Genomic DNA, 14,796 nt, shown 5'->3' on the forward strand with positions numbered 1-14,796 from the left:
TGGCATTTTTATTATTATTTTTTACTAGTAATGGCAGCGATCTGCGATTTTAAGCGGGACGGCGACATTGCAGTGGACAGATCGGACACTTTTGGCACATTTTTTGGGACCATTGACATTTATACAGCGATCTGTGCTATAAAAATGCACTGATTTCTGTGTAAATGTTACTGGCAGGGAAGGGGTTAAATGTGTTCCCTGGGAGGTGTTTCTAACTATGGGGACAGTGTACTGACTGGAGGAGGAGAGAGATCTCTGTTCCTAATCACTAGGAACAGCAGATCTGTCTCTCCTCCCCTGTCAGAATGGGGATCTGTCTGTTTACATTGATAGATCCCAGTTCTGGCTCTCTGTGAAACAATCGCGGGTGGCTGGCGGACATTGCGGCCATCGACCACACACAGGTCCTTTTATACTCCTATATACATGTATAGAGCCATGACAGGTCCTCTTTATACTCTTACATACATGTATAGAGCCATGACAGGTCCTCTTTATATTACTACATACATGTATAGAGCCCTGACAGGTCCTTTTATACTCCTATAAACATGTGTAGAGCCATGACAGGTCCTCTTTATATTCCTTCACATTTATAGAGCCATGACAGGTTCTCTTTCTACCCCTATATACATGTATAGAGCCATGACAGGTCCTCTTTATTCTCCTATATATATGTATAGAGCCATGACAGGTCCTCTTTATACTCCTATATACATGTATAGAGCCATGACAGGTCCTCTTTATACCCCTATATACATGTATAGTGCCATGTCAGGTCCTCTTTATACTCCTATGTACATATATTGAGCCATGACAGGTCCTCTTTATACTCCTATGTACATGTATTGATCCATGACAGGTCCTCTTTATACTCCTATGTACATGTATTAAACCATGACAGGTCGTCTTTAATACTTCTATATACATGTATTGAGCCATGGCAGGTCCTCTTTAATACTTCTATAGACATGTATTGAGCCATGGCAGGTCCTCTTTAATACTTCTATAGACATGTATAGTGCCATGACAGGTCCTCTTTAGTTATCATGCTATAAAATAATGAATGTGGGGGCCTTTTGGTGGGCGTGATTTTTTTTGGGGGGTAGCATTTCATTCTTGGTCCCAGGCAGCACAATGGCTTGGGCCGGCCCTGCACGTAGATAATGTATATTGCAAAATGAAGGAATATAAAATATTTTACATTGGCCATTCCATTGGTGTAGTTCCCTTGCATAAATGAATCTGTTATGAAAATCTATATGGTAATGCAGCTAGTTTCACATTGATGTTGACTAATGAACCAGCACTGTTTCCCTGACAACAGAAATAGTTGCTTTTGTTTAATTACCAAGAATTTGCTAATATAAATTGCATACTAAAGTTGCTGACAACCTTCAGAGGATAGATAGGGATTAGGAAATTTATGTAAATTTCCTTGTAAAAATTGTGCTTATCATCACAGAGGATTATTTCAAGTGACACCTAACTCTTTAATAGTCCTACTTCATAGCTGATTTGGTTTTCAGTATGACATATACAAAGAACCCAATTATTATTACTTAAGGTACTTATATAGCGTTGTCAATTTATGCAGTGCTTTACATATACATTGTACATTCACATCAATCCCTACCCTCAAGGAGCTTACAATCCAAAGTCCCTACCTCACATTCATATACTAGGGCCAATTTAGACAGAAGCCAATGCACCTACCAGCATGTGTTTGGAGTGTGGGAGGAAACTGGAGTACCCGAAGGAAACCCATGCAGGCACAGGGAGAACATGCAAACTCCAGGCAGGTAGTGTTGTGGTTGGGATTCAAACCAGCCACTCTTTTTGCTGCTAGGCAAGAGTGCTACCCACTACACCACTGTGCCGCCCATCCCACCATTTTATAGCTGATTTTTATTATCTCTATCTCTATTGACTACATGTTGACAGCTTGCATCATATATGTCATTTTTTTATTGCACCCATAGCTCCACTGTAGCACCTTGAGACTAATAACAGAAATATAGCAAGTCCTTTAGATATTTCCTCATTACTCAGTATATGCACAAAGCAACAGGAGGTCTTTTTGTTACTTCCATTCATATAGTCAAGACTTTCACATTGATGTCAATTACCATCAATTCTATACATATCGATATAGTATCCAATCCTGAGTTAGAACCATTAACTTTTAGCAAAAAGACAACTTCTCCAGATATACTTGGAGGTCCATGATATTTCTCCACTGCTCATTATAAATTCAAATCCACCAGCAGGCACCATAAGTATATGCATGTCTCTTCCAATAAAGCGTGCACAATAGTACTTAATCCAGCCATCACTGATCAGTATAGTGATGTAACTAAGGCCCCTTTCACACGATCGGACCGTTCAGGTCCACCTGTCAGTTTTGACGGCGGACCTGAACGGGCGCTCCATGTTAGTCTATGGAGCGTCGGATATCAGCGAAGACATGTCCGCTGACATCCGACCCCGTCTGATCCGCTAAAAGCAGACGGATGGCTCTACGTCCAGGTCCGTTGCTGGCAGATCGGATCGGGTGAGATCTGATGAAAACAGACATGCTGTCCGTTTTCATCCGATCCCTCTATAGGCGTCAGCGGCGCCTGACAAGCCCCTCCCCGCTCAGTGAGCAGAGAGGGACCTGTCATCCGCCGGCTCAGCGGAGATCAACGGACAGATCTCCCACTAAGCCGGCGGACCGAGGCGGGCTCCGTAGAAACGGAGTCCGCCTCGTGTGAAAGGGGCCTTAGACTCCAAATATAATTATAGTTAGTCTGGTTGAAAAAAGACAGTGTGCCTGGCTGTGCAGGGTGGGGGATCCCAATTACTTGCAGCCCTTAAGGGGGTGCGCTACATATATATATACACTATATTACCAAAAGCATTGGAAGCCTGCTTTACACTCACATGAACTTTAATGGCATCCAAGTCTTAGTCCGTAGGGTTCAATATTGAGTTGGCACACCCTTTGCAGCCTTAAACAGCTAGGAGTGTGTCTATGGGAATGTTTGACCAGTCTTCCAGAAGCGCATTTGTGGGGTCAGGCACTGATGTTGGATGGGAAGGCCTGGCTCTGTGCAGGCCAGTCAAGTTCCTCCACCCCAAACTCACTCATCCATGTCTTTTTGGACCTTGCTTTGTGAATTGGTCCAAATAATTTGGTGGAGGGGGGATTATGATGTGGGATTGTTTTTGGGAACTCTTAAGGCGTCAGCATACCAAGACATGTATGTGTTAATGTTTATTGTATTGCTCATGCAAATTGTAAGGCCTGTAGCTGGTCAAGAGTACTGGTGAGGGTTTGATCAACCCTGGTTATCTGATGTAGCCTGCAGATTTACAGGGTAAACCACACATCTTTTGAGGAGAAAGTGGGAGAAATATGGATTTTAATTTTTTTTATTATTAATTTTTTTTATTTTATTTAATTTTTTTATTGTTAGTTTATGTTTATTTTTCCCCACGTGAGTGTGAAATAGCTCTCTCTTCCAATAGAAGTTCATCTATCTAAGAGGGGTAAAAATCAGTGGTATAGTAAGGCATTGATTAAGAATGTGCCTTGTGTCTTGAAGAACTACAAGTCACTGTTAGGTTTAAACAGCTTTATCTGTCTGTCTCTGTGTGCATTCTGCAAGCAACTAGTTTAGCAGCTTCAAGTAGACTAATTTGCATATCAATGGAAGTCATTGAAGGTTTCATTAAGAAGCAAGGCTGTGTTAGTCTATAGAAGAGAATGCTTTAACACACCAATTCAGTGACCTTTTGAAGCTATGTAATAGTCATAATGATAAGGCAAAACATAATAAAAAGTCTTCGAAAAAGGCAGGAAAGCCAAGATGGCCAATGTGGTATGCGTGTTATTGAAATTTAAAGACATTGTGGGGGCACATGCGCGGAGTCTAGCGCGACGGACATGCTCGGCTAGAGCTCTGCTTCATGAGGAGAAAGACCCGCAATATAGATCCAGCCCTGAGTAAATTTAAAAAGCGGAATATCTGTATTATACACCCGAGAGGTAAGAGGAACAATTCAAACAAAAAATGGTGCTGGGAGGAGCCCGTTTTCAGGTCACCTGTATCCAGGTGACAGATGCACCCTTGGGGTGCACCGTTGGGGTGAGGAGTGCACCGCTATGATAGTGGACCCTAAGGCTGACTGCTGCGGATGGAACTTGGGGTGGTTCAGGAAGGCAGGTCCCCTGGAGCACCAACACGCATCCCACAGAGAGTTAGAGCATAGATTCCCCAGGGCGCGGAGTCTAAGAGCCAGCAGGTGTTCACCAGAGCCTCTAGTGGTGAGGATGGACTGGGCTGCAACTGGCTCCAGGTTGCGGCCCCCAGGGTCTCCCAGCTCACGCTCACGGTAGGCTACAGGAGGATGGAGAAGAAACAGCAGCCCAGGACAGCAAGGGATAGTAAGGAGGTAGCCAAATGTCGGGGGGACTAGCAGACAAGGATAACAGAGAACACGCCAAAAGTCAGGGTCACAGGCAAGCAGGGATAGTCGAGAACGCGCCAAAGGTCAGGGTCACAAGCAGACAGGGATAGTCGGGAACATGCCAAGATCAGTAACAGAGACAGAGACAAACTTAGAGCAAACAGGAATCCAAACACACAATATTGCACGGCAAGGCAGGCTTGGAGAATACAGTGTTAAATAGTGGTTCCTGTTGAGGCTAGGGTGGAGCCACACAGAGGGTAGATTACTTAAGCATGCAGGTGTGAGAGTACAAGCCTCAAGGCTGATACACAGACCAGGTAAGAGACAGACAGGTCATGAATGTATTACTGCAAGGTCACAACAGTACCCCCCCTCTTACGAGGCCTCCCCCTCCCCCGCTTTGGACCAGGCTTGGAGGGGAACTTCAAATGGAACTTCCTCAGAAGACGAGGTGCAAAGACTTCAGATGCAGAAATCCAAGATCTCTCCTCAGGACCAAAACCTTTCCAATCCACGAGATATTGAAGGACACCTTTATAGAAGCGAGAATCCAAAATTTGACTAACCTCGTACTCCTGATCATCTTCAGAGACTGGAGCCAAGGTAGGGAGAGGTCAAGAGAACTTATTGAAAACTAAAGGTTTCAGAAGGGATACATGAAAGAAGTTTGAGATCCTGAGGCTTTTAGGGATCTGGAGTTTAAAACAAACAGGATTCAGCTTAGAAATTATATTGTAAGGACCAATGAATCTCGGGGCAAACTTGAGAGAAGGAACCCGGAGTCTGATGTTCCTGGTAGAAAGCCAGACTTTGTCTCCTGGCTGTAGAGAAGGCGGCTTACGCCTGCGACGGTCAGCAAAACTTTTGAACTTGTTGGCAGCTTCCTGGAGGGAATCATGAACGTCAACCCACAAGGAATTCAATGATTCCTGAACAGTAGCCAAAGCTGGGATGTCAAAAGAACAGGTCATAGGAAGAGGGAGCTAAGGATGTCTTCCATAAACAGTGACAAAGGGTGTCTTCTGAGAACTGACGTTGACATGATTGTTGTGGGAGAACTCTGCCCACGGGAGTAATGATGCCCAATCATCGTGATGAGCCAAGACCAAGGTACGGAGAAAGACCTCCAACTCCTGATTAACCCTTTCAGTCTGGCCATTGGATTGGGGATGGTAAGAAGAGGTAAAATCCAAGGTAATGTGGAGGGATTTGCAAAAGGCTCTCCAAAAGCGAGAAGTAAACTGAACACCCCTGTCCGAAATGACATGGGAAGGGACACCATGAAGACGGAAAATCTCTTGTACGAAAATGGGAACCAAGGCAGGAGCAGAAGGGAGACCAGGAAGAGGAACAAAATGGGCCATCTTGGAGAATCGATCAATTACCACCCAAATGACCGTATTCTTCTCAGAAGGTGGAAGATCGGTGATGAAGTCCATGGCTAAGTGAGACCAGGGCTCCTTGGGAGTGGGCAAGGGCATGAGAAGACCAGCAGGAGCCTGCGTGGAGGACGTAGACTGGGCACAGACTTGACAAGCCTTAACATAGTCTTTGACATCCGAACGGAGAGTAGGCCACCAGTAGTGGCGACTGATGAGGAGGAAGGATCAAAGAAACCCATCATGACCTGACACCTTGGAGTCATGTCCCCAATGAAGGATCTTAGCTCTTAGCTCAGTGGGAACGAAGGTCCTGCCAGGAGGAATTTTTGACTTCAGGGTGGTAGAATGGGCAAGGATGCATGAAGTAGGGATAATCGTCTCAGGTTCAATGGTAGGCTCCTCATCCTGAATGTCAAAAGATCTAGAGAGTGCATCAGCCCGACTGTTGCAGGAACCAGGTTTGAATGTAATGGTGAAGTTAAAACGGGAAAAGAAGAGACTCCACCTGGCTTGTCTGGGATTCAATTGTTTGGCATTCTATGTACTGCAGATTTTTATGGTCAGTGTAAATTGTTATGGAATGTGGGGAACCCTCCAAGAGATGACGCCACTCCTCCAACGCCAATTTAAACGCAAGAAGTTCCTGATCACCAATAGCGTAATTCTTCTCCGCCGGAGAAAATTTTCTGGAGAAAAACACACATGGTAGACGTTTTTTCCCAAAGGATTGAAGAAGCACAGCTCCCACCCCAGTTGAGGAAGCGTCCACTTCAATAAAAAATGGATCCCCCGGGTCAGGTCACCTCAACAAAGGTCCAGAAATGAAGGCCTGTTTCAAATCATGAAAGGCAGAGACAGCTTTGGGGGACCACTCTTTGGCATCAGCACCCTTCCTGGTCAAGGCAATAATTGGCGCAGCAATAGAGGAGTAATTCCTAATGAACTGCCTGCGTGGCCTTGAGGCTGGCAGGAAGAGGCCAGTTGGTAATGGCCAAGACCTTCCCAGGATCCATACGAAGACCGAAGTTAGAGATGAAGCATCCCAGAAACAGGACTTCAGAACATTCAAAAGAACATTTCTCCAGCTTGGCGTACAGATTATTTTCTCGAAGGCGCTGAAGTACAATCTGGACATGGTCTCTGTGAACCGACAGACTATCCGAAAAGATGAGAATGTCATCCAGGTAGATGACAACAAATTGGTAAAGCAGATCCCTGAAGATTTCGTTAACAAAGTTTTGGAACACCGCTGGGGCGTTACACAAACCAAAGGGCATGACCAAGTACTCGTAATGCCCATCTCTAGTGTTAAACACAGTTTTCCATTCATCCCCCTCCCGTATTCGGATCAAATTGTATGCACCCCTGAGATCCAACTTGGTAAAAATGGAAGCACCTTTCAACCTGTCAAATAGTTCCAATATTAGGGGTAGGGGGTATCGATTTTTGATCGTTACTGCGTTTAGGCCTCTGTAGTCAATGCAGGGTCTTAGGGTACCATCCTTTTTGGCAACAAAAAAGAACCCTGCTCCTGCAGGCGATGAGGATTTCCGGATGAATCCTTTTTCTAGATTTTCTGCAACATACTCAGACATGGCCTGGGTCTCTGGGATGTACAGAGGGTAGGTACGACCCCTGGGTAGAGCTGCTCCGGGAACAAGGTCAATGGCACAGTCAAAGGACCTGTGAGGAGGAAGCACCTCAGCTGACTTTTTACAGAACACATCCCGGAAATCGCTATATGCAGCGGGAAGGGCCCTGACTTTTGGCGTGTTCTTCGTTATCCTTGTCTGCTAGTCGCCCCGACATTTGGCTACCTCCTTACTATCCCTTGCTGTCCTGGACTGCTGTTTCTTCTCCATCCTCCTGTAGCCTACCATGAGCGTGAGCTGGGAGACCCTGGGGCCGTAACCTGGAGCCAGTTGCAGCCCAGTCCATCCTCACCACTAGAGGCTCTGGTGAACACCTGCTGGCTCTTAGACTCTGCGCCCTGGGGAATCTATGCTCTAACTCACTGTGGGATCCCTGTTGGTGCTCCAGGGGACCTGCCTTCCTGAACCACCCCGAGTTCCATCTGCAGCAGTCAGCCTTAGGGTCCACTATCATAGCGGTGCACTCCTCACCCCAACAGGGTGCATCTGTCACCTGGATACAGGTGACCTGACAGTTTGCACGGCCATGGACCTGTCTGATGTGCCGCTACCTGCTAATGTTAAGCTGCAGGGCATAGTCCACAGACTTGAGACCCAGGAATCTAATCAGACCCAGGTGATGTGATTCCTTCAGGATTTGGCTTCCCGCTTTGAACAACTTCAAGCCTCCTTAGGCTCCCCGGTTACACAACCGCAATCGGCTGCCGTATCAGTCGCAGCCGCTAACCCTTTGCACTTACCAGCTCCGTCCCGTTACTTTGGGGATTCCAAGGCCTGCAGAGGGATCCTTAGCCAGTGTACCATTCATTTCGAACTCCAGCCCCAAAACTTCCAGTCTGATCGGGCAAAGGTAGCCTATATTATTTCTCTCCTGTCCGGCGAGGTTTTAGCTTGGGCTGCCCCTATGTGAGAGAGGAAAGACCCAGTGGTTTCCAACCTCTCTAATTTTCTGAAACTCTTCCAGAATATCTTTGAGGAACCAGGTCGTGTCTCTTCAGTGGCCAGCGCTCTCTTACGTCTCCGCCAAGAGTCTGCTTCTATAAGACAGTATGCTCTTCGTTTCCGCATACTGACGGCTGAGCTGAGCTGGAACAATGAGGCCTTAGTCGCAACCTTTCTGCATGGCCTTTCTGATAGCGTGAAGGACTAATTAGCAGGAAGAACCATCCCCACTGATCTGGACGAAGTTATCTCCCTGTGTAACCAGATTGATATTCGTTTTCAGGAAAGGACCCTAGAAAAGCAAAGCCAGCACTCCTTGGTCCTTAGTCAGCCCGAGCTCCCCTCTTTTTGTCCTGTGGAGCATCTCCTGCCGTATTCTCCAAGCCTGCCTTGCCGTGCAATATTGTGTGTTTGGCTTCCTGTTTGCTCTAAGTTTGTCTCTGTCTCTGTTACCGATCTTGGCGTGTTTCCGACTATCCCTGTCTGCTTGTGACCCTGACCTTTGGCGCGTTCTCGACTATCCCTGTTTGCCTGTGGCCCTGACTTTTGGCGTGTTCTTCGTTATCCTTGTCTGCTAGTCGCCCCGACATTTGGCTACCTCCTTATTATCCCTTGCTGTCCGGGGCTGCTGTTTCTTCTCCATCCTCCTGTAGCCTACCATGAGCGTGAGCTGGGAGACCCTGGGGCCGTAACCTGGAGCCAGTTGCAGCCCAGTCCATCCTCACCACTAGAGGCTCTGGTGAACACCTGCTAAAAGATCCGGAAGGACGTTATATAATACTAACAGGATACGTTCTTGACATGGCAATAACTATTGTCTCGTATTATGTACCTAACAAAAAGCCTATACCTTTTTTATCATACCTTTTTCAGGTAGTGAATTCTCATAAAATGGAATCACTCATTATATGTGTAGATTCCAACCAGGTCCTCCTCCCATTTCTGGATAGAACCCCATATATTCCACCTCGAAACCAAACCAAACAGTCTCTTTCTCAGCTCCTTTCTAAATATAAATTAATTGATTCTTGGAGAGAAAACAAAAATAAATTTTACATATTACTCACATCCACATCAGACATTCAGCCAAATCAACCACATATTTCTGACTGCAGGAATGTTACCAGAAACACTTACATCTAATATTATCCCTAATCCTTAGTCTGACCGTAACGCAGTCTTTACTTCCATTGCATCTATCATACCCAAGGCACATGACCCAACCTGGTATCTCCCAAATATATTATGAAAACACTTTTCTTACCGTTTAATAATTGAACAGGCTCTAAAAGATTACTTAAAACATAATACATGCCCAGAAGTCTCCCCATTGACCCTCTGGGAAGCCCACAAACCTGTCCTGAGAGGAATATTCCAGCAACAATCTGGAATACTCAAGAGGGAACATAGAAATCTGGTACAGAAATTAGAAAATTAATTTAATTTATCTTTTACAGCCTTCCAAAACAATCCCACCCTAATGGCGAAAAATAAATTAGAAAAAGCAAGATTGGAATATGACTTATTTCTCACAGACTCTGCTGATAAAACGTTACATCGTTCCAGACATGCATTTTACATAAAATCTAACAAACCTGGCAATTACCTGGCTCGAGCACTAAACTCTATAAATAAAAACTTTAAACCAATTAAACTTAAATTTGTTAAAAGTATATATACAAGCAACCCTCTCAAAATTGTTCAGAAATTCGGTTCTCAACTAACCAATCTTTACTCGGAAACCAATGCTTTTCACTCTAACAAAGTTGATTCCTTCTTCTCGAAAATAACTCTTCCACAATTATCTCCTTCTCATAAAACTCAAATAGATATGCCCATAACTGTGGAAGATGTAGTAGCAGCTATTAAAGAATTAAGAGTAAATAAAAAACCGGGCCCGGGTGGCTACTCAGCCCTAGATTATCGCACTTTTACTGATATCATCTCCCCTGTTTTGGCAAAAGCATTTATTAATATTTTATATAATAAATCCTTTAGACAAGAATCACTAATGGCAATCATTTGCATGATTCCAAAACCTCAGTCAGATGACACTTCCTGTACGAATTACCGCCCCATTTCCATGTTAAATACAGATATTAAAATTCTAGCGAAAATTCTAGCAACTCGTCTCAAAATTATCATAGGCGCACTAATACATCAAGATCAGGTTGGCTTTATGCCAACACGTCAAGCAGGTGATAACGTACGTAGAGCGGTACTATTGGCACAGATTGCGTAAATTGCATCAACTTCCAGCTTGCTTTCATTAGATCTCAAGAAAGCATTTGATTCCATTTCCTGGCCTTAGTTATATTATACTTTAAAAAATGGGGTTTTGGCCCCAACTTTATAAATTGTATCATGGCGCTTTATAATAACCCAAAAGCATATGTCAAATATTCTGGTTATAAATCTGACTCCTTTAGTATAAATAGAGGTACACGTCAGGGATGTCCACTCTCTCCCCTATTATTTTCCTTTTTTAATAGAACCACTTGCCCAACTGATTAGATCTGACCCTACTATAACAGGAATTGAAATTGGCGGTTACCAACATAAACTCTGTCTATTTGCGGATGATAGCCTTCTATTTCTTTCATCCCCACAAGTATCTGGTCCTAATCTTATTCCAATCCTCTATGAATTTGCGTTCTTTTCAGGCCTCTACATTAACCCTAAAAAATGTAAAGCTTTGAACATATCCCTTTCAAACGTAGAACTAAATTCAGCAAAGATACGTCTTCCTTTCACTTGGACGGAACAGTCGATCCCTTATTTAGGGATCAATTTATCTGCTTCTTTATCAAATCTATTCTCAGTTAATTATCCATCCATTTTGAAAAATATATCAAATCTGCTGAAATCTTCCCACCTCATGTTATTGTGGTTTGGAACAATCAACGCCATTAAAATGACGATCTTACCTAAAATTTTATATTTATTTCTTACCAATCCCGGTTCCTGCTTATTTCTTAAGACTTATACAGAAAAGAGCAATGTCATTCATATTGGGTTCCTCTAAACCACGTATACAACAGTGTACATTATTTCTTCCCAAAATTAATGGTGGTCTAGGTTGTCCTAACTTTGCATATTACTATAGGGTAGCACATTTAGCTAGTCTTACTAAATACCATGCACAAAATGAAATCCCATTATGGGTGTCTATCGAAGCGGCTGAATGTGACCCTATATCAATATCTAACCTTCTTTGGATCTCTCCTAAAGATCGTAGAGAATTACAAAATCCTATTACTAAACATTATATATCTCTTTGGGATAGATTTAAGGTGGGAAACCACTTGCAATCTGCACACAATCCTCTACTTTCATTCTATAGAAATCCAGCATTTTACCCAGCATGGGTGTCTCCTAGAACTTTTAAAGAACGGGTATCCTTAGATATTCTGACCATGCATAAATTTGTGGACTCCTCATCTTTCATCCCCTTTCCCATACTTTGTGAAACTTATGGATTATCTCAATCAGAGTTATTTAGATATCTCCAAATTAAAAAAAAAAATCTCACCTTTTTTAATTCTTAACACTCCCCTAAATAGATTAACTAGCTTTGAAGCTATCTGTAAGAAAGAGCCACATGCCAGAGGTATAATATCCCTTCTATACTCTCAGTTATTAATTCAACCCAACTCAGAAAAACCATCTTATGTTCAGAAGTGGGAGGTGGACCTAGAGAGAACACTGGAGAATGCAGACTGGAATCAAATATGGTCAGTAACCAAATCAGCATCTCCAAATGTGATGGCGTTAGAAGCCAACTACAAAGTAGTAGCCTCCCTGGCGGTATTCCCGAGTGTGGCTCGGGGTTAAAATTCAGTACCATTAGCGGTAACCCCGAGCCACACTCGGGATCGCATTGCAGGATCCTGGGGCGGCTTTACTTACCTTGTCCCCGGGATCCTGCGATGTCACCCGCAGTGTCCGAGGGCTCCGTCCTCCTCCGAAGCCTCTCCGTGCCAGGCTCTGTTCCCTGCGAGCGGCGCGACGCACGGGGGCGGAGCCTGGCGGCAAATTAAAAAAAAGTAAAAATCATAACACATACGGTACTGTAATCTTACAGATTACAGTACTGTATGAAATGATTTCACATCCCTTTTGTCTCCAGTGCTTTGTCCCATGCCCTGCATGCAGTTTTACATGATATACACTGTTCTTTCTGCCTGGAAACTGGAGATTGTCCATAGCAACCAAAAAGTGTCCCTTTACGTCAAAAGTGGCTTTAGACCAGCTAGAAAACAGCGATAGTAAATTAGAACACTTGCAGAATTGAGCGATAGTGAATTGTGGGGAAATTTATTTTATTACTATTTTTTTTTTTTTTTTTAATTATTTATTTTTATTTATTATATTATAATTTATGTTTTTGTGTTTCAAACTTTATCATACCCGGGATATCTACTAGACTCTGGTTTGGACAGATTTAAGTGTGTTATTGTTAAGATTTACAGACCTACAATATAAAACGCCAAATTTCCATGCAAAATAATTGTACCGCTTTCAGCACCTAAAATCCGAAATAATCATACCGCCAGGGAGGTTAACAAGATGGTACCTTGTACCAGTTAGGGTAGCTAAATATACTCAAAATTATTCAGCACAATGTTACTGTGGTTGTTTGGATTTGTGCACATATTTTCATATCTGGTGGGCTTGCCCTATTGCTCAAACCTTTTGGAAGGAAATATTTTACATTGCGTCTAAATTATTTAAAATAAAATGTCCTCTAGATCCTACAATGGCTCTGCTTAACCTGAAACCAGAATTTTTATCATACACACACTTTAATTTGCTCGTACAACTCTTCAAAGCAGCGAAACAAATGCTAGCGAAAGCTTGGAGATCCCCGACATTGGCAGTTAATGAAGCAGTGAATAGAATGTATAATACTATGATACAAGCTAAAATGATAGCTCTTGAAACAGACATGATTTCTAGATTTGAAAAAAATATGGCAACCTTGGATAGAAAATTTCATGCCATCAACATTTGATAAAAAAGTACTACTGCCATGGTAGTTGATTTAATAGGTTTCTTTTTGAAAATCATTACGCCGGATATTGTGGTGGCTCTCGACTTGACCTTGCGGACCTCATTTTTCTTTCCTTACTCCTCCTTTTCTTTCCTTCTTTCCTTTATATCTTCTTTTCTATCTATATTCAATCTGTGATTTTGAAGCTCCTACACATGCTATTTATACGCATATAGAGTTATTATAGATTCAAATATTTTTATTTTGACCATAAATATGATAGTTTTGATGATCAACTTAAATATCGATCAACAATTACTTAAAGACTGATCACTCTTTCTTTATTGTATTTAACAATATTCTAAATCGTTTTTGGATTTACGTAATTGAGCTTCATCAATTTGATTGTAAAATGATTATATTATTCACTTGTATAACTTACCTTTGAATACATAATGAAATACTTTGACATGAAAAATTAAAGACATTGCGATGGCGAAAGAAGTACAATGGTGTGCTGAGAGAGAGCAACTCTTGGAGCAGGTACAAAGTGTAACTGAGAATATACAGTAGTAGCAATGGTTGCAAAGGGCAGATGCAAATGTTGCTGATCACATTCAACAATTAGTGACTGAGAAATGTGTATTGGAACAGAGATTGGATGAGTTGGAGAAAACATGTATGTTGAAGGAACAATGTATCGCATCTTTAGGACAGAGAGAGGCTGGGAATCAAACTGCGATAGAAATACTTAAGAGACAGTTACAAGAATGTAAAACTCAACTAGCCCAAAAAGATCATGTCATTCTATCTTTGAAAGCACAGGTAATGGAAAAAGCACACAGCCATTGTTGTGCTAACAAAGATACCCATCCATTTGTGACACAGAAGCAGGGAGATAAGATGCTGATCGAACAACTGCCAATATATGAGGCTGACAATCCTGAAAAATACCCAAAATCAAAGTTCTTCTTTCTTTACTCCTGCGTCAGAAAGGACTGGGCAAGGATTAGGAATTATAAAAAGGGAGGAATTACAGGGTGCACGGGCAGCCATAATGGAGTTATCCTCCAAACATGCAAAAGCTGAACAGTCGCAGTGCTCAGCAAAGATAGAGGTTCTAGAACATCAATTTGGTAAATTAGATGCTATTGTTGCTGCAAGTGATGTTACTATGATAGGAATCAATGTTGGAGATTTAAATAAAAGTTCCGTAAGCGCGCTTGAAATTGATTCAGGAGTTGAAACAGTGGAAACTTCTGATGACTCCTCAGATGATGAAAGTGTAAAGTCTGTTCATTCCAATCATAGTAATCATAGTAATATTATCCAGCAATGTGAGTTTCCAGCGTCATTTGCTCAAAGAATG

The sequence above is a fragment of the Aquarana catesbeiana genome, linkage group LG03 (assembly GCF_042186555.1).
Source record: "Aquarana catesbeiana isolate 2022-GZ linkage group LG03, ASM4218655v1, whole genome shotgun sequence".
Lineage (NCBI taxonomy): Eukaryota > Metazoa > Chordata > Amphibia > Anura > Ranidae > Aquarana > Aquarana catesbeiana.